We start from the raw sequence: 20,931 nt of genomic DNA on the forward strand, positions 1-20,931 counted from the left end.
GGTAGGTGCATTAAGAGGAATTAACAAGATGATCCATGTCAAGTGCTTAGCACAATGCCTGAACAAACTAAGCACCTAATAAAGGTAATTATTATTGTTAATGTTGATGCTGCTGTTCTTGTTCTCAGCCAATGTATGTTGGGTTTCCGTAGATCTAGTTGCCAGAAAAGAGGTGGGTGAGGTTACCATTTTCTTTTGCTCCTTTTTCAGTCACTAAGAGTGAGGAGAGAAACTAGATACACGTGGGGGGGGGGGTGGGGACGGGACGGGACGGAGGCGGGAAACAAGACAAAACAAAACATTGGTCTCCGGTTACTCTTTGATGCTGATCAAGAGATTCGCAGCTAGGATTGGTGTTGGGAAGATATGTGCGGGTAGTGGGGTGAAGACTGGTAGATCTAACGTCGGAGGGTGCCATCTAATGGTAGAAATAACAATATCATAATTAAGCATCTCTGATATGCCAGTAACGTGATAGGTGGTGTGGAGCATTAGTCCATGCATTTGAAGTGAAATTTAGTCCATGCATTTGAAGAACTTACAACTGGATAAAAAAAAAATATGTGTCATGTTTCTAAAATGAGAGATGATGCTGGGTTGGAAGGCTGACTGTTTCTGTGTGGTCTCATATGGTGGTGATACCTTGGTGGGGATGTCCAAGCTCACGGTTAATGCTACAACTTCAGATAAACTCAATTTGTCAGTGCACTTTGAGCTAACTGGGATATCAGCAACTTATTCTTTCAAAAGAAGCTAACAAGTACTCAGAATGTTGATGTATTAATGTATAGTGGGGATATTCCTTTCAAGCGACGAGAACGTTCATGTAAAATTTAGCAACAGCTAATATCCAGTACAAGATAAAATGAATATTTTTTCAATTTTCATTAGTATTCATTTATTGATACATTCATTTTGTCGTCTGGTGGGTACTAGCTGACAATAAAATTTTACTTTAAATGTACAAAAGAATTCTTTAGCATTGAAAATTTTATCTACTAATTACATTTTTTAATATGCAGATTGGGAAAAAACTTCCAATATTAAGATTTTAGTAGTTAAAATATCTCAGATCAGCGTGAGGGAAACCGTTGTTTTATAAGACGCTAGTTTGAAAACCACTGCTACAAATTTTGAATGCCTTATTATCTTGATGCTTCCCTTCTATGCACTCACATTCATTAAGGGGTTAAGACTTGGTCTGATCTTTGGATGAGGTATTAGATTGGATTAGAATAAAGAAGTAGGACATAAGAGCTGGAGAGTGAAGAAAGTGCAGGAGAATGACGTCAGACAGACCTTTTACTAGAATGTAGAGGAGGATCAAGTGAGAGACTAACAGGAGAAAATGTTTGGAGGCTAGAACTGATAGGCTATATGGCCCTACTGTCTTGTATTAAATTGCACAGTGGCATGAGAGCGTGATATTTGTTGGAAGAAATGTAAACTAAAAGGCTCATAAATCTCCTAATAAGAATATTGGCATTTGGAGTGATAATTTCCACTTAACAATGGGATTTTGCTAAGATGTTAAATATGACATGTCATCTAATAAAATTTATTTAAAGATTTTTCCACCCCACAAACTCTATTTTCAAAATGTTAAAGTTATGGATGACAAAGGGGGCTTATTTTGTATTTAACTTCTGTCAGCACCTGTTAAAAGTCACTTTACAAGCAGTTCTTCGAGACACTGTTTAGAGAATCAGCTATTCTGAACTATGATGTGAACTATAAATATGTTTGATTTTAAACCCCCTTTGCCTCTCAAAGCTGTCTTTTTTGATGATAATTTAAGATGATGATTTAATAGGCTCTTTGAGGCAAAAGGTAGCATATGCCATTAACACATCTAGTGTAGAACTATTATCAAATCTTCTTGTTTCAATATTTCGTCCCCCATCTTCTATGAATCTCATTTTTTAACATCAAATTGAGTTACAGAATATTAGAACTGTAAGGGATCTAGGTTCACATAGTTGTGATCTCTTGGTTTTTCTGGAATTCTCTAAGGGATTGGAGGAATTATAATTCAAAGTAGTCTGTTTTTTCTAGCTGGTTCGTAGGGACTGGGCCAGTCTCATAACTTTGGCCAAAATCTCAACATTCTGCTATTTCTACAGTCAAACCCTTTTGTGTTCTTCTGACATCTTGTTTGTTTCACATAGTGACGCAAAAAGTGATTTCTTTATCTGGTCCCTTTTTATTAATTTGGATACTTAGTTTCGTAGAATCCATCATCCTACAAAAGAATAGAATATGGTATATATATTTTCATGTCATGACTTAAGTAAATGTAGCAATGCTGGTTCCTACCTTCGCTGTGTGTTCATCAGTGTGATGGTTAGTTGGATGTGTCGACTTGACTAGGCCACAGTACCCAGATATTTGATCAAAAACTAGTCTAGATGTTGCTGTGAAGGCACTTTATGATGAGAGCAACATTTAAATCAGTAGACTTAGAGTAAAGCAGATTACCCTCCAAAATGTGAGTGGCCTCACCCGTCACTATTGAAGGCCTTAAGGGAGAAAAGACCAACTTCCCAAGGAAGAGAGAATTCTGCGTGCAGTCTGCCTTCAGACTCCGGCTGCAACATCAACTCTTTCCTGGGCCTCCAGCCTGCAGGCCTAGACTGGCAGAAAAACAAATCTTGCAGATTTCATGCTTGCCAGCCTCTACAATTGGGTGAGCCAATTCCTTATAATAAATTTCTCTCTCTCGCTCTCTCTATTCTGTTTCTCAGGAGAACCCTGGCCAATACATTCAGTCAATCAGGATTAATGATCTACTCTGGCCAAAATTCATCTCTAATCCTACGTGTCAGAGTTTAAAGTGAAAGTAAGAGACTAGAGTCACATTTTATAGATGAGTGAATCAGTCTTCATGAGTAAAGAGAAGAAAAATGGAAATCCAGAAACAAAAAGAATTTACTTAACATGGTTTTATTATTGTCCAATAGCTCAATCCCTCAAATAGAAGATTTTACTGTATTAGAGATTGGTTACCATTGGGAGCAGATCCAGGTTTTGCTTGCATAGTTTGGGGAGCATTCTTTAAGAAGAGAATACAAAAGTACTACTACCTAATCAAGTATGAAGGTGAATATTTATTTAGGTTGAGAAGAGGAATCATAACAATTTACAAAAGTTTAAAAGCTGACCAATACTGTAAACAGAACAAATCCACAAAGAAAACATGTACTTGTTATTAATGAATTGCCCGATATACCTGTACATTACTTTTTTCCCCTTTATAGTTTTTTGGTGTGTATTTTTGGTTTCACTTCAGAATAAAAAGACAATTTAGTCCATAAATTTCAAACTGTGTTTCTCTTCTACTCCAACAAATTTCCATGCTAGACACTGTAAGATACATTCATGTGGCCTGCACCTTCACAATGTGTGAGTGTGCATAATCTTAATTGGAAAGAAGTATTTCTGAAGGTCTTTCCTATGCTGAGATCACGGGCATAACAATTATACATCGATGTGACCATAAGCCATTTAAGTACGTCCCACAATACCCAAACTAAATGTATTCCTCACTTAACTTTTCCTTACCAGAGTCTAAAAATGCCACAGCCGTTCCAATGCTACCCTACATGAGAGGACGTGTGATGGAGGGGAATTCAAAGTGGAAAGAGACAAAGGTCCTAAGATAAGATAAAATATCCTCATTTTATAGATTTTACGAAAACATACGATTATGTGACCATGGTCTTGGAAAGGCCCTGGGTAAATAAGAGACCCCAAAGCCTAAGCCTCTGACTACCATAGTTATATGACATTCTTCTCTTTTCCCACTTCTAAATAATTTTTCAAAGAATCACTTATTAATGTAAATTTATTAATATATTTTCATGCTACTGGGATTAATGTGTGAAATTTTCTATAATTAACTGTAAATATTTATACTGTGAGTGTGGGAAATACACATGAATAGGAAATGAAATATCTTTAAATCATAAATTTGCAATGAATATTTTAGAGCAGTGTAATTGAATCTTGCTTATAATTACGGTAGACATATAATAATAGCTCTTTTCAAAGAAAAGAGCTATTATTTTTCACCCTCAGAAGAACAGAGGAAAGGAACAAGAAAAAAGTGAAACAGGCCAGCTTTTATCAGGGGAGGCTGACTTCAGAAACAAAATATGTATTGGAGCCATTCGTAGTCAGAATTGATTTCAAAATGAAATTACCATTGGCTTTCAAATGGAAATTTCAGGGAGAAAACGTTAATAAAAATGTAACGGGTATAATGACAATCCTAATGATGATGACGTTGTGTGTGTGTTGTTAGATGAATGATTAGCATAATCTGTGACACTTTTTTTAGTCCATAAAGAGGTAGATGGAAATTGGTACTTATAGGATCATAATTGATTCACTCTTCCCTAGCTCATTAAAATGACTTTGCCATTATTTCTCAGTTCTCATCGTGTGATAGGGCCATGCATATATGGCGCAGAGAATCAGACTGACAGGAACTTTGTCAGTTCCAATTCTGCTTTCATTATTCACAGGACTAAAGACTCTCTCTATAAAATCAGTTATTTGGCATCTTCTCATTGATTCTGAAAGAGGTTTGTACATGAATATGCATAGGAATCTGTGGCAGGCTGGTGCATTGGTGGCCCCCCAAAAACTATGCCTCTCAGTACTAATGCCCTTGTGTAGCTCCCTTCCACAAGGGCTCTGGGCTTGGCTGTGTAACTGGCTGTGGTCAACGGACATTAGCAAATGTGACACAGTAGGGTTTGTTGAGGGCTTGCTCATTCAAGTTGTCCTCTTAGAAAACTCCATTTTGGAACCTAGATATCATAGCGTAAGGAAGTCCAGACTATATTGCTAGAGAGAGACACCATGTGGAATGGCCCTGGAGGATGAGACACATGTGAAGAGAGAGGCCAGTTGGAAGAAGACCAGGGTTCCCCAGCCTAGTTTCCAGTTGAACATAGCCGTACGGAGACGTCAGCTGACACTACATGGAATAGAACCACCAGACAACCCACAGAAATGTGAAAAACAGTACATCATTGTGGTTTTAAACCAATGAGTTTTGGTTTGTAAAGCAGCAATAATTAATGGAAACAGGATTATAGAAAGATTTTTTAAACCATCTCACTTGTATAGGAAAATCTGAAAGTGATTTGAATGAGAATTATAGAGACTTATAAAGTTGAATGCCCATAAAAATGACATTTATTTTGCACTTTACATATATAGCATTGTAATTTTAATAGCTAACATTTATTAAGTACTGACTATGTGTTAGTCATTACGCTAAGCAGTTTATATTTATCAGTTTATATTTATTAATTTTTAAAATCTATACAACAACCCTATGGGATAAGCACTGTATTTGTCCCCATGTTACAGATGAGACCTCATTGATGATAAATATTTTACCTAAAGTTTCACAGCTACCATACAGTGTGTGGAAGATACACAAAAGTATTATAAAATGCAGCCTGTACAAGCAATGGAATGTGCAGTCTTTAAAAAGGTCTACACCTATGAAATTACTATGAGATGATACTATTATAATGTATTGAACAGGGTGGTGTTAGTTAAAAGATCATAGTATTTTGAATCAGAATGACACAGATTTAAATGGTGGCTCTGCCACCAGCTTTGTGACCTTAAATAATTTATGTAAACTCTAAGCCTTGGTTTCCGTATCTATAAAATAGAGATTAAAAAATATCTCTTCCATGGCTGTTGAGAGTGTAACCTGGGCCGTGGAGCCAGCTTGTACCAACTTCTGCTGATCGTGCTCATGTTTTTCCAGATCATGTTCAGGGGCATCATTTGGGCAGCTTAAAATCAGCGTTGGTGGGAGTATTAACACCATGAAAATGTTAAAATCTCATCAGCCAAAGACTTCCAGCCTGTAGTCTGGCAAAATCTGACTTATTGACTGACGCACAGCAAGGGAGTGCAGTCGGAGGAACTGTGCTGGGTCACCTGACCAAGGGGGAGGAGAGGACGGGTCTATAAATGTTGGGTGCCTGCTGGAGGATTCCAAGGAGGGCCTATGGGAGGGGAGATCCATTCTGGGTTGGTTGCTGTTTCTGAGACAGGATTAGAGAACTGGGGATTAACGAGGGGTTGTGTGCCTCCATGAGGGTAGGAAGGTTTAGCAATTGGGAATCCAATTGTGAATAGCAAAGGGCGTCTGGGAGCGTCATTGGTGAGAAAGTAGTGATCACTCATAAAGGGGGCGTTATGACATTTTACACCCACCGAACCTTGGGATAAGCCATTTGTCCTCTTAACTTTGCAGCTGACTTTGTATGTTTGTCCTTCCAGCCTGATTCACAGCAGGGCTGACTTTTGTTTTTCAGTCCACGTTGATTTTTACTCTTACTGTCTCAGAAGGTCTTTCAAAAACCAGCAAACACTACAAATCAGGGCTTTTTATTTTTTCTGGAAACCCAGTTGTTAAACATTTACCAGCATATCACTACTTGCTTGTTCTCATATTTCTGTCCTTCATGGGAGATTCCTCTTTTTTTAAGATTCAGTGAACACAGTCAAGTCCCAAATGTATAACTAATGAAAGTCTAATATCCTCCCTAGGTATTTCTTAGAATCTCCAAGGAATAATTATGTTGCACAAATCCAGCCTATGAATTACTTACCCATTTCAGGGTTTCTCTGAGAATGTGTGAAGATTCTTGTCATAACTTCCTGACTAAAAAATGCTTAATAAAACATTTCTCCTCATAACATAGGAAGGCTTTCCTTTAAGAAAAAAATTCTATTTTTCACCTTAGTTTATAAGATTCTTAAAATCACTGAAAAATCCAGACTTTCTAGCTTCAACAAATTGGCACAGTGACTATATAGGTGAAAATGGGAATGGTTGAGTTATGCTTATTTGATTTTGTCCAGAACTTCTCTAACTGTACAAAGTGAATACAAGTTAGTCTACCTGTATAGGTGATATTGATGTGGAAATGACCATATCCAATGTATTTGTTCAAAGATGCAGATGCAATTGTTAGGCAAAATACAAACATCCACCAAAGAACTTTAGAGCACAATGTTTCAAAATGAAAAATTATTTCTCTTCTTTTCCCCTCAAACATTATACATTTTGGAAGGAAAACAAGTTGTCTCTATAATGGGTAGAAATTAAGGTAAAGAAGAACTATGACTCAGTGGAAGATGCACAGACTGTTGGAGTTGAAAGGGACCTTAAAGATCATCTTAAAATATTTGGATTACAAACTTGCTTCAGAATCTGAAGCCATGGATCTTCTTCCCAGAAAAAGGTATATGCCCTACCATGTGCACACATATGTATCACCATCACAGAATTTCAGTGTTCTTTGATCCCTTCAAACCCATTAATATATTCCAATCTAACGGAAAAATCTGGATCCGGTCTGTCCATTTTCCTTCATTTTATTCATCAAGTTATCCAGCCAAGGTGATGTATAGAAATAGTGGTAGATCTAGGATTACAAGTAATAACACTTGCCTTAATAGGCCGCCACCCATGTCTTCTCTCATCTTCTGCTTTCTCCCCTACCCCATCAGGAGACAGCTAACCTGCTTAGCTTCCAAGTCGCGTGACAGGAAATGGGGCTGAATAGGCCATACAGTAGGGTGGTTCAAAGCAGAGGTTTTGGAGTTGGGCAGTCTAGGCTCAAGGCCTGGCTTTGCTTCAGACTTTAGGTACAGTTCAACCTTTCTAACCTTCCATTTAATCATTGTAATGTGGAGAAAATAATTGAATCAAAGAATTATTGTCAAGATTGAGTGAGAATAATACATACAAACTGCTTAGTGCTTGTGTCTTCAAAAACTGGAGAAACAGACAGGCAGACACAGAGAACCACAACGCCCTGGAGCAGAAACCTATGAGCAGAAACCTCCTTGGGACTCAGCGTGGGGTGAGAAAACCTAAATGGTAACTGACGAATTGCTGGAGGCTCAGACAAGTCTGAAATGTACCACCTCCCGGGGGCCAGTCTTAAGGGGCCACGCCCACCTTTTCATGAGCTTTTCCTCCAGGAGCTCTACCGGGTTCTCACAGTGAAGATTGGAGAAAAATCCTATTTTGAAACATTTTGAAACACACCAGAGCATTCTGTTCTTCTTAAGAAGGCCTGCCCTGTGACCTCAATTCTCTGATGCGTCTAAGAAGAATTGCTGATGTTCAGTTTTTTCAGCTTCTTGCTTGTGATGCTGGAGTGATGACTTCCAAGCTCTTTACGTGCTGCACCGGAAAACGTGAGCCCTTTACAAGTCTTTTGATGGACATGTTTTTAGTTCTCTTGGGTAAATACCTAGAAGTGGAATTGCTTAATGAAGATTTTTAGTGTTCCTTTTTTTGGCAATGCATAATTATGACTATACTTAAGTATTGTATTTCAATTTTTTCTTGAAATCCACCAAGTAAATATGAATGTATAATTGGGCAATCGTTCTTAAAAAAACTACATTATCGTAGCATATCATTGTTTTGTTGTCAGCTTTGAGATGTGCTGCTAGAAATTGAATATTGAAGAGAGAAGGTCTCACCAAGGAACTTTATTGATTGTTTTTCTTTTTTTATGCTTTATCAAGAAGCCTCTTGTCTGTCCTTGGGTGATAGGCTAGTCATCAGTGAAGGTTGGAATGTATTCCTTTTCCTACCTGCCCCTCCATACCTATCCTTCTGACAAGGGCAGAGAAGTCTTAGCGTTCTAAGATCTGGGCATTGACTGTGGGAGTTTCAAGTGAGTTACCAGGAGCAGAGACTGGACCCACCTAGCAGCTCAGCCCAGGGCTGATGACCAGGTCAGGGTACCCCACCACCTGGGTATGAGTGCAGCATCTTCCCTAAACACCACATGGGGATATTCCTGGGACCCTGATAAAGCTCTAGGGAATAACTGAGAACTCAGGGGACTGGGGGAGGGCCTCAGTCACCCATGATTTAGGGATAGAATTGGAGCCTATCTTTTTTTTTTTTTTTTTTTGGTGAGGAAGATTGGCCCTGAGCGAACATCTGCCAATCCTCCTCTTTTTTTTTGCTGAGGAAGACTGGCCCCGGCCTAACATCCACACCCATCTTCCTCTACTTTATGTGGGATGCCACCACAGCATGGCATGACAAGCGGTACGTCGGTGCACACCCAGGATCCGAACCGGTGAACCCTGGGCCACTGCAGCAGAGCGCACGCACCTAACCGCTTGCGCCACCAGGCTGGCCCCTGGAGCCTATCTTTGTATCCCAAGCTAGTGACAAAGGGCATTTATGCCTGTTACATAACTAGTACTGATAAATGAAACAAATGTAGCAAATTATTTATATTAGAAAAGTTAACATATTAATATTATTCAAGTTATCCTTTTATATCCTTTATATCACTTTTACTTGTTTTTGTTCTACTATTTTTATAACAAGAGTATAGATCTGAGTGTCTTTGGGAATAATTTTGAATGTTAATTAATGGGAACTTTTATATTTTGCAGTTATGTTTATAAAATAATTTAAAATTTTAATGTAAGCAAAAATAAGTATATTCTGGATCATCTGATTGATCATTTATATCTGGGAATGGCCCTGTGATTTCTGTGGAGTGTGCATTTATTTTTATGACTTATGTTTTACCCAGTAACGGCCAAATGACATCACGATGTGCTGTATGGATGAAATTTTCACAGTAGTTTAAATTGGGAAAAGTGACTGGAGAATTGTCTTCTTACGTGTGTGATCGTATCATATTAACATTGCAAAAAATCGTATTGTAAAAATCTCTAATTTATTTACCCACCACTTGGAGAATTCTCTTTGTACTAAGAGTAATAATAAATATACAAAAGACTTTTTAATTAAATAGAGATTTTTACTTTTTAGTGTTGAATGTCAGCACTAGGTAATTGATTGATTCATCAAAAAATGATTGATAGTTTGAAAGAAATACACTATTTAAAAATAAGAGAGCACAGAGGATTTTTAGGGCAGTGAAAATAATCTGTATGATATCACAATGATGGATATATGTCATTATACATCTGTCTAAACCCATAGAATGTGCAACACCAAGAGTGAACCTTAAGGTAAACTATGGACTTTGGGTGATTATGATGTGTCATGTAGGTTCATCTTTTCAGTAAAAAATGTACCATTCTGGGGTGTAGTGGTTAAGTGTGCACGCTCCACTGTGGCGGCCTGGGGTTTGGATCCCGGGCGCACACCGATGCACTGCTTGTCAAGCCGTGCTATGGCAGCGTCCCATATAAAGTAGAGGAAGATGGGCACAGATGTTAGCCCAGGGCCAGTCTCTCTCAGCAAAAAGAGGAGGATTGGCGACAGATGTTAGCTCAGGGCTAATCTTCCTCACACACACACAAAAAAAAACAAAGTACCATTCAGGTGAGAGAGGTTGATAATGGGGGAGGCTATGAATATGTGGGGGACGAGGTATATGAGAAATCTCTGTACCTCCCTCTCAGTTTTGTTGTAAACCTAAAACTGGTCTAAAAAAATAAAGTCTTTAAAAAATTTAAAACTTCCCCCTGCAAAAAATGACAATAATAACTCAAATGAGGGATCATCATGCTTAAAATCAAAAGAATCAAGTTGAGCATTAGTTATCTATTGCTGCATAACAAATTACCACAACCACAGCAGCTTTAAACAACCCACATTTATTATCTAACAGTTTCTGTGGGTCAGGAGTCTGAGCAGGTCTTTGATGTGTCCTCTGCTTAGGGTTTCACAAGGCTTTAGTCAATGCTTCTGCTTGACTACGTCTCATCTGGAGGCTTGACTGGGGAAGAGTTCATTTCCAGGCTCGCTCAGGTTGCTCACAGAGTTCATTTACTTGCAGTTGTAAGAGTCACGGCAACTTGTTTCTTTAAAGCCAGCAGTAGAGAGAGAGAGTCTCTGGCAAGATGGAATCCTATATGACATACTGTAACTGTGGTAGTGATGTCCCAGCACCTTTGCCGTATTCTTTTGGTTAGAAGAGAGTCACAGGTCCCACACTCAAGGGAAGGGGATTATACAAGGGTGTAATACCAGGAGGCGGGTATCTGAGGCCACCTACAAGTCTGTCCGTCCCACAATAAATGAAGTGTAAAACTTGCAAATAATCTATTAACCCCAACAAGTGTCATTTATGTTCAGCAAAGCAATATCATCTTTCATAAAACTAATATAATTAATAAAGTTTTTTTTTGTGTGATGAAGATCAGCCCTGTGCTAACATCTGCCAATCCTCCTCTTTTTTTGCTGAGGAAGACTGGCCCTGGGCTAACATCCGTGCCCATCTTCCTCCACTTTATATGGGACGCCGCCACAGCATGGCTTGCCAAGCGGTGCGTCTGTGCGTGCCCGGGATCCGAACTGGCGAACCCCGGGCCACTGCAGTGGAGTGCGCGCACTTAACCGCTTGCGCCACCGGGCGGGCCCCTAAGATAGTTTTATCACTGGTAATACATGAGAATTTTTCTTCTTTAAAGAGAGATCTGTGTATTACTTAATCTAACCTGAAGAAACACTGTTTTCTTCAGAAGAAAAAGTTCTGTTACTGGGATAATCTATATAGTTATTCTTTAAATTAGCACCTATATAAAAATATTAGTTTTCTAGGGCTGCTGTAACAAAGTATGAACAAACTTGGTGGCTTAAAACAACAGATTTATTCTTTCAAAGTTCTGGAGGCTAGAAATCTGAAAGCGAGGGCCATGCTCCCTCTGAAGGCTCTAGGGTAGGATCTTTCCTAGATTTTGGTGGTTGCTGGAAATCCTTGGCATCCCTTGGCTTGTAGGGGCATCACTCCAATCTCTGCCTCTGTTGTCACCTGGCATTCTCCCTGTATGTTTCTGTGTGTCTTCTTTTCTTATAAGGACACTGGTCATATTGGATTATAGGGCTGATCTCTACTCCAGTATGACATAAGTTTCACTTAATTACACCTGCAACAACCTTGTTTCCAAATAAGGTCACATTCTGAGGTGCTGAGAAGGATATGAATATTAGGGGGACACTATTCTACTCAGACAACCCCTATAGTTTAGTAGTACTGGCACCACACGGTAGACCATTTCTGAAATAACTCTCAATGATCCCCACCTCCTGCTGTTCACCCCTTGTATGATCCCCTCATCTTTTGTGTGAACTGGATCTAGTGGCTTTCTTCTAACAAATAGAACAGACAAAAGAGGTGTCACTTTGAGATTAGGTTGTAAAAGTCTGTGATTTCGATCTTTCTTGCAGACTCTCCCTTTGGCTCTTCTTACTCGCTTGCTCTGATAAAGCAAGCTGTCATGTGGTGAGCTACCCTATGGAGATGCCTGCATGATAAAGAGCTGAAGACGGCATCTGGCCAACAGTCAGTGAGCAACTGAGGCCCTTAATCCGAGAGCTGGAGAGGACTAAATTCTGCCAACAGCCCCTCTCGAGCTTAGAAATAGTTCCACCACCAGTCATGTTTTAAGGTGACTGCAGACCCAGTTGACAGCTTGATTGCCTTCCAAGGTGATACTTGTGAGAGATCCAGAGCTGAAGGATCCAGCTAAGCTGTGCCTCGATTCCTGATTTGCAGAAATAGTGAGATAATACTGTTATATGGCACTCAATTTTGGGGTAATTTGTTACACTTCAATAGCTAACTAATATTCACCATTTCTTCTGTATCATTCTCAACAAATACAATAAAACTTGAGGCTACGTTTTACATTTTCTTTTATTTAAAAAAGTCAAGCAAGTACGGTCTAGTGTAGCTTAATATAGCATATCACTAACAGTGTCACTGTAAGCTTTCTATGGATGATTTAATAATAGATGAAATTCTTGCCTGTTATGAACTCTGAAGAAATTCCCAGGGATTTGATCATTAAGGTTTAATTAGAGTTGATGGGATTAATTATTATAGTCATATCAACAACATAATTGTGCTGTGTGTTTGCTTTTAACTGAAGTGCTGGTGTTTTTGTTCTGGACATCTGAAATAAATGGAAATTTATTTCAGTTTGGCCGTTTAGATTAGTTGAGTATTGGGCCAGCCCCATGGCTTAGCGGTTAAGTGCGCGCGCTCCGCTGCTGGCGGCCTGGGTTCGGATCCCGGGTGCGCACCGACGCACCGCTTCTCCGGCCATGCTGAGGCCGCGTCCCACATACAGCAACTAGAAGGATGTGCAACTATGACATACAACTATCTACTGGGGCTTTGGGGGAAAAATAAATAAATAAATAAAAATTAGATTAGTTGAGTATGGTTTTATTATTGTCTTCTGGTGGTTGGGTTTCTAATGAAACAATTAGCCATTCGACATACCACTCTTCTGTTTCTGTTTATTCTGAAAGAACCAGAAAAGCTAATTTTTTTAGCCAAGAAAAATTTTTTTTCTGTTTTCAATCCAAAGGCTACATAAACCTGCAATATAAAGCCTTGGGAAAAGGAGAATTGGATATAAATGAGTTCCATTTTGATTGTCTTCAATTATTCCATTGATATTAATACCTTTGAATGTAAAGACAATGGTAATGAATCTAGTGGTACACTAGGATGTTGAAAATAATTTTAAAGAAATTTCATTATAATTTTCCATTAATTGAATCATTAAAACTCTGTGCCATCAATTTTCCCTTTAAGTAATAAAGCATTGATTATTTAATTTTGAAAAATTTTAAGCATTTCTTTGGCCAATTAACCCAGATTTTTATGAATAATTTATTCAGAACATCTCTTTAAATAAGTGTCTGTAGCATTATTAGTTGAATTACTTCGTTTAATATTGAACTTGAATAGATTCTCAACCCATGGGTTGAGGTCCAAATATAAATGGACTTAGGAGAAGTCTTGTAGAATCGGGAGGAGAAAACTGAGAAGGATTCCTTGAATTTATATGGTGAGTTTTCTTTTAATTCAAAGCATTTTTTAACCTATCTAATCTTTTGTGAGACAGGTATTAATATGCAACTGGTTTATTATTACAACAAATTAATATAAGAACTAGAACTAAACAGCTGACATGACCCAACCCAAAATTGGTTGTGCCCATAATGGCAATTATCACATTTTTTCATCCTATTAGAGCCTTCCCAAGAGCTCCTATGACCTTCAATGTCATATTTCAATTTTATACCCATTGCAACAAAATAAATAAAATGTTGTTCCATTAATATTTATAATTTCTTTGAGACTGAATATTCTAGATATTTTAATTGCAATCAAATGGAAATTTCAGTGACACTACAGAAATAAGCTAATATTATATCCTATAGGTATATTATTTTTATATATAAAAAATAGGCCAATTTTTAATTTTCTGTTAAGTGTAATGCCCAAATAATAGTTATTACCTGTATTGCTTCTGTAAGCAAAGACAGACTAATCTCATTGGCCAAGTTGATTCATATGCCTATTCTCAGAGGTGAAGTGGTTGGGGGACTGGTAAGATGAGACCCACTCCTATCACAAGGACTGAAAGGGGTTAGGGGAGATCCTCCAAAGGAAGGTTGGGCTGCTGTGAGCAGGAGTGGAGAGGCAGTCAGGCAAGAACAATAGATCTCTACTGCAGGGCAGTAGAGGTTTACGTGCCTCTCGTATCAGGAAACAGGAAACGGGGCTGCAGATATAGAAACACAAAGACACTTGCTGAACATGCTGTTAAAGCCTCAGTGTGGGGAGTGGCAGGAAGCTGGCTGTGAGACTGACGACGGGAGAGCGGCTGTTGCGACGGGACAGTTCATCTTAATCAAAGACGAAAGCGAATTCGCCACATCAAGACCCCGCGTGTCAGTAACACATCTATCAATGTACAGAAGATGTCACATCCGACTGAAAGCAACTGAAGTTACATTACACCTCTTAAGAAATAAAAGCGGAGGGCGGGCTATTCCATGTTGAAATCACACCCACAATTATTCATTACTTAGATAATAACGACACATTTAGAACTTGTTCAGAGAGCAATTAACAAGCTGACTGTTCAGCCACATCCTAATCTATTTTATATAATGTGAATAAAACTAGTCAAACAGAAAAATTGATTAAGTGGGAAGCTCCTTTCTTCTCAGTTCTATTATGGTATTTATATGAATAAGTGGCTAAGAGGGTATAAAGCATCTGTATAGGAGTGTGTGTGTGTGTGTGTGTGTGTGTGTATCCATTATTGGTCTAGTTTTGTGATATATGTACTTCCATAATTAATAAAAATAAATAGAACTAAATATGAGCACAATTATAAATCTCATATATGTAATAGCACACTGAATAGTTGTTAAAGACTTTAAAATTTATAAGGAATGATTCATTTAAGAGATTCAAGAATAGTTTAATCAGCAGTTTGGATTGGTTGAGTGCCATAAAGAAGCAAAACATATCAAAATAGAGGCTGGCCCGGTGGTGCAGTGGTTAAGTGTGCACTCTCCGCTTCGGTGGCACGGGGTTTGCAGGTTCAGATCCGGGGCGTGCACTGAAGTGTTGCTTGTCAAGCCATGCTGTGGCGGCATCCCATATAAAGTAGAGGAAGATGGGCATGGATGTTAGCCCAAGGCCAATCTTCCTCAGCAAAAAGAGGAGGATTGGCATTGGATGCTAGCTCAGGGCCAGTCTTCCTCACACACACACACACACAAAATTAAAATAAGTTTTTTCCACTATCTTTTGCTTTAATTTTTTTAAAGCAAAAATATTGACTGCAAATATAGAAAACAGCGTCTACTAAAAGACTAGGGGAATTGTGAAATTTGGTACATGTTAATTTCCTGCCAATTTTCAGAATTATGTTCCTGAATTTTAATGGGCACGACAGAACTGGATTTGGTAAGATCAAGGTCTTATAGAAATTTGGAAATCAACAGAAATTTGATAAATGTTGCAGAATATAACAAAATATACATACAAATATAAAAATTATAATAAAAGGTTAAAAAGCATCTGCTTTCAAAGCAAACCATGGTGAAAAACCTGCACCAACAGATAATTCTTTTCCTGGATCATTTTCTTCAAGAAGCTTGCTGTGATGTTTTGATTTGTTGTGGCAGGTTCTTTCCTAAGTTTTTAAATCAAGCTCACTGCACCTCTATTCAAAGTACGTTGATCTGTTACCTACCACGTCCTGGGCATATTACATACATTTCCCAAAGAAGCGAGAAGAATTCAGACCTGCCTAACTCCAAACCCCATTTATAGTTTCTCAATCTGCTGTGATGCCTCACCTGTCACACATGTTGTGGGGTGTCATGGTTGTACCGCCCTGTTCCTGATGATACTCTGTTCACTCCTCCCTATCATGCATAGGGCCCCCATGGATCACTTTCAGCCACCTGATCTCTGGCCCCCTACATGGTTCCCAAAACTACAACATGAATCATGCTTCCTAATACTGAATCACCCTGGCTCCTTTAGTCTCACAGGAATCAGAAAACCTGTGTTAGTATTTCAGTTCTCTCATACTCGCTATGTGATCTTGGACAAATGGCTTAAGCTGTTAGTGCCTCAATCTTCATTCTTTTAATTCTTTTTTTTTTTATTGTGGTAACATTGGTTTATAACATTGTATAAATTTAAGGTGTATATCATTATACTTCTATTTCTGCATAGATTACATTATGTTCACCACCCAAATACTAATTATAATCCATCACCACACATATGTGCTCAATCCTCATTCTTTATTTCTCTCATTCACCCATGAGATTCTCTGACCCCTTCTCCCAGCTTTGTGGAATTTCTGATGATACCAATGAATTTGAACTCATTTTAAATTATCATGTATTTTCTGTCATTTTGTAATTCTTGTGTATTAGGTATGACTTTGCTCTGCAATTCTTGGGGAACAATAGACAACATTCTTTTTTTTTTTTTTTTTTACAACTTGAATGTGGATTTGAGCCCCCTACTTTTAGTCTAATATTTTTTTTTGTAGGGGATTGGTAGACAACTACCTCTCTTTAGGGTTGTGCAAATATTCGAGTGCGTGAAAAACGGAAGAAGACCCTGGTCCTTAGTCCATTGTGTTGGTTTTCATTTAATATTCCTTCTATCAAGTGCTGCTGTTGGAAAGAGCTGCTTCTCTACCATTATTCAGGCATGCTGCTCCAGAAGGACTCAGATGCCTTCACACAGGTTTTCTGTACTGACTTCAGGCTTCGTCACAGAGACTCTTTTCTCTGTGATGAAGAATCTCAGGACTTAGAGGCCAGGCTTCCACAGATGTCCAAAGGCTTTCAGTCCTCCCTAGTATCTGCCATTAGGACCGAGGGTTTGTGAATGTGCACCAGATATGAAAACCATAAAGTCCTCCTGTGCCTTCACTAGTCTCTCAGAAGCTATTCTTTCTTTTCTAGGATGAGCAATTTTCTAAAATTACTCCAAGCACAGCCTTCTTCCCCTCTCCCCACTGGGATTACTCAACCTAGTAACCACAGGTGCTTTGAGTCCCAAACAAAAGCCTAAAAAGGAGTTGTCTCCTGGATGCCAGACAATCTCCGTTTCTGCCTCTGAAACCCAAAGCTGTGAACAAGCCTGAACACTAAAGGAAATGGGAGTACAATGCTGGAAGTCCCTATTTCTAAGGGTCTGGGTAACTGTAATGAAATTAAAGTTGCATTTCCTGTGAGAGTCTCATAGAGGAGTGGGAATAAGACAGAAATTATTATCTCAATAAATTTTCCTGTAACATTGTTCTTCATGTATATTTTAGAAGGGTGTCAACTTAAAAATCTGGAGCAGGGATGGTGAATGCATGACTTTTGCAGCCACTGCTTTCTGTCTCATCTATGGCTGACATAGCTAATTAATCATTTCTACCAATGGTCTACACTTGCTTGTTAATTCTCAACATAATGGGTAAGACAGCCAGTACTAATGAATTTGAATCAGAAATTGAGATTCAAATACGCTTACCATCTGTTCCCTAAAGATTGTATAATGTGGAAAATTCTGGAATGTAACTATGATGCCAATGGGGTGGAGTGGAGTGGAAAGATGAAGGGTGGGGGAGAAGGAGAGAAGATTCAGAGAGGTCATATGGAGCAAGTACTCCATGGGAGCCCACCTTGAACCTGGAATTTGCTCTTTAGCCTTTGTTGTGAGCACCTGTGAATTGTGAGTCCATTCAAGAACAACCAGGTTTTGTGAGACAGATACATTCTAAAGAAACTGATTTATTAATCTCACAAATCACTTGGTTAAAAACGAAATTGCTAGATGAGAAGTCTGGAAAATACATGTTTAGTGGTCTACCTATTCTTTTACTGCAACAGAGACTTCATGTGAAATAAAATTAATATCAGAAAGTTAATAAAAATATTTAAAGAAAATAAAAAAGAGATGGATATTCCTAAAGCATAATGCCTTCAGGATAAGATAGTGTCATGGACCCATCTCTAAAATAGGAACATATGTGATGAACAGACCAGTGAACTAATGTTGTGGAAGGCTGGTATATTAGGGTTCTCCAGAGAAACAGAACCAATGGGTCATATATATAAAAAATAGATTAATGATGAGAAATTGGCTCACGTGATTACAGAGGCTGACAAGTCCCAAGATCTGCAGGGTGATCAGCAAGCTGGAGACCCGGGAGAGCTGATGCTGTAGTTCCAGTCTGAGGCTGAGGCCGGCAGGCGTTAGACCCAGGAAGAGCCGATGTTTCAGTTCGAGTCTGAAGGCGGGAAAAAGTTGAAGCCCAGCTTGAAGGCAGTCAGGTAGAGGAATTGTCTCTTCCCAGGGGAGGGTCATCATTTTTGTTCTCAGGCCTTCAACAGATTGGATGAGCCTGGCCCACTCACATTGGGGAGGGCAATGTGCTTTACTCAGACCAATTTAAATGTTAATCTCACCCCAGAACACTCACAGAAACTCCCAGAATAATGTTTGACCAAATATCTGGGCACCCAGTAGCCCAGTCAATTTGACACATAAAGTTAACCATCACACCTAGGAACTCTGTTTCCTGAAAGGGCTGAACTAGAGACAAAGGAATTTTTACCTTTTGGGTCTAGTTTTTAAAAATGTCATACAGACTGCAGGTTATTTTTTTTTTGTATTTATTTTTTTGTTTCCCTGAAAGGATTTTAATAGACTATTAAAATGCTAGATAAAATGCTATTAAAATGCTAGATTCACTAACATTACAATTACAAATGTTATTTCAGTGTGTTACTTATCCAGATAACTAATACTAATTTAATAAAAGCATATTCAATTCTAGTTCAGAAGATGACATTATCTAACCTAATTCCAAGAGGCAGCCTATTCAAAGCCTACAAACACCATTGCATTAATCATAGGTTTGCAACTTATTTACTTTATCCCATGTACATCTATCTAATTGATGTTATTTAATGTGTGTCAGAAATCCACACACAGACACTTGTATACACTCATTTAAATCTTGCAGTGAATTTTAAAGTAAAATTCCCCTGTAGAATTTTCCATGTATCTGTATTACTCCTTTATGACCATTTTTTCTTTTCTCCAATTTATTTGAATGTCAATTGAAAACTAACGTCAAGTACTTGGTAAGCATGACTAAGAGTTTTGGCTCTTTTTCCCCTTTATTTTCTAATGTGAAAGACAAGCAGCTGCGAGAAAACAGAACCAAATTTGGTTGGTGCTGATACCAAATTTCAACTATTTATACTCCACAGCTACCAACTAAACTTACTTTTAAGAAAATATTAACAACCTTAGCCACAATCTAAATTTGATTGTATCAGCAAACCTCATAAACTCTGAAATCACAACTAATTATAACAAGAGTTAAATCTAGTTTAGTGGGCATGTGAACATATAAAATAACAAAAATCACAAGATAACCGTTACTTTTTCCAATTCATTTCTGGAAAATGCATTATAAACACATTGCTTTTTCCCACAGGAACCTAAAATTGCAATTGCATTCCTGCTCAGTTACTCACCATCAAATAAGTCAAGATTGTAACTAGCAACATATTATAAAAGCAAAGATAAAATGATAAGCCTACAATAAACTTATTAATCAAATTATTTTATAAGTGCAATAAAATTAGAAAAATGTCTTCTCTGTATTTTTTGAGATTCTGCTCAAAAAATTCTACTCAACTTTAAAATGTTGGTAAGTCATTTAAAATTTAAAACACACACACACACCACACTAGAGTGGTCAAAGGAAACATATATACAACCCTATTGGGTGTCATTTTGTAACTTTCCTTGCAGTTCAACCTTCGACTTGAAAAAACAAACTGATACTGAACAAAGTTAAATAACTTGTCGAACATTACACAGCAAGTCAGAGTAAGAGTTGGGACTAAAATTCAGTCCTTCTAAATTTAGCTAATGTTCCTTCTATGTCAGGAAGGGAACACTTAGAGATACACTTTAAAAAATGGGTAAGACTGTGAGAAGAGAGAGCGTTCTGGGCTGAAGGAACCCCCAGAGCAGGGCCTCACGTATCGTGCAATCAGTGAAACCAGGCGATTTCTGAAATGTGGCAGGAAAATGAACTTGAGCTTATGAATGAGCAGAACCAACCATTCATTTGCTTTCCACAGGCGGTGCCGCAGAAGAGGAGCAAGACAGGTTAAGGGCGATGAATTATGACCGCTGCTCACGACTCCTGCTGCGTGGTCTTTGTAATTCATTTATTCAAATGCATTTGTTTAATAGCTGCTATATTCTACATACTGTGGGGAATATCAATGTAAAGACATGTTTTCTGACATTCAGAAATGGAAAAAACATAAAAAGTAAAGTTAACACACATTTGATATAGATAGAATCAAGATGCTAACTACAACAGCAACAAAACAGTTTACCAGTAATGTTGATCGCCTTCTTAGAATGTAGCTGGGCTTTGGGGACTGATTGGAATGGAGCAGGCAGCTTAAAAACTGTCCCGTGAAGTTTTACTGCTGGCTTGTTTCTGATCAATTTCCTTGTAGCAAGTAGAGACATTTTAAATTATGCTGTTAACCTTACTGTATGC

This window comes from Diceros bicornis, unplaced genomic scaffold (genome assembly GCF_020826845.1).
Source record: "Diceros bicornis minor isolate mBicDic1 unplaced genomic scaffold, mDicBic1.mat.cur scaffold_55_ctg1, whole genome shotgun sequence".
Lineage (NCBI taxonomy): Eukaryota > Metazoa > Chordata > Mammalia > Perissodactyla > Rhinocerotidae > Diceros > Diceros bicornis.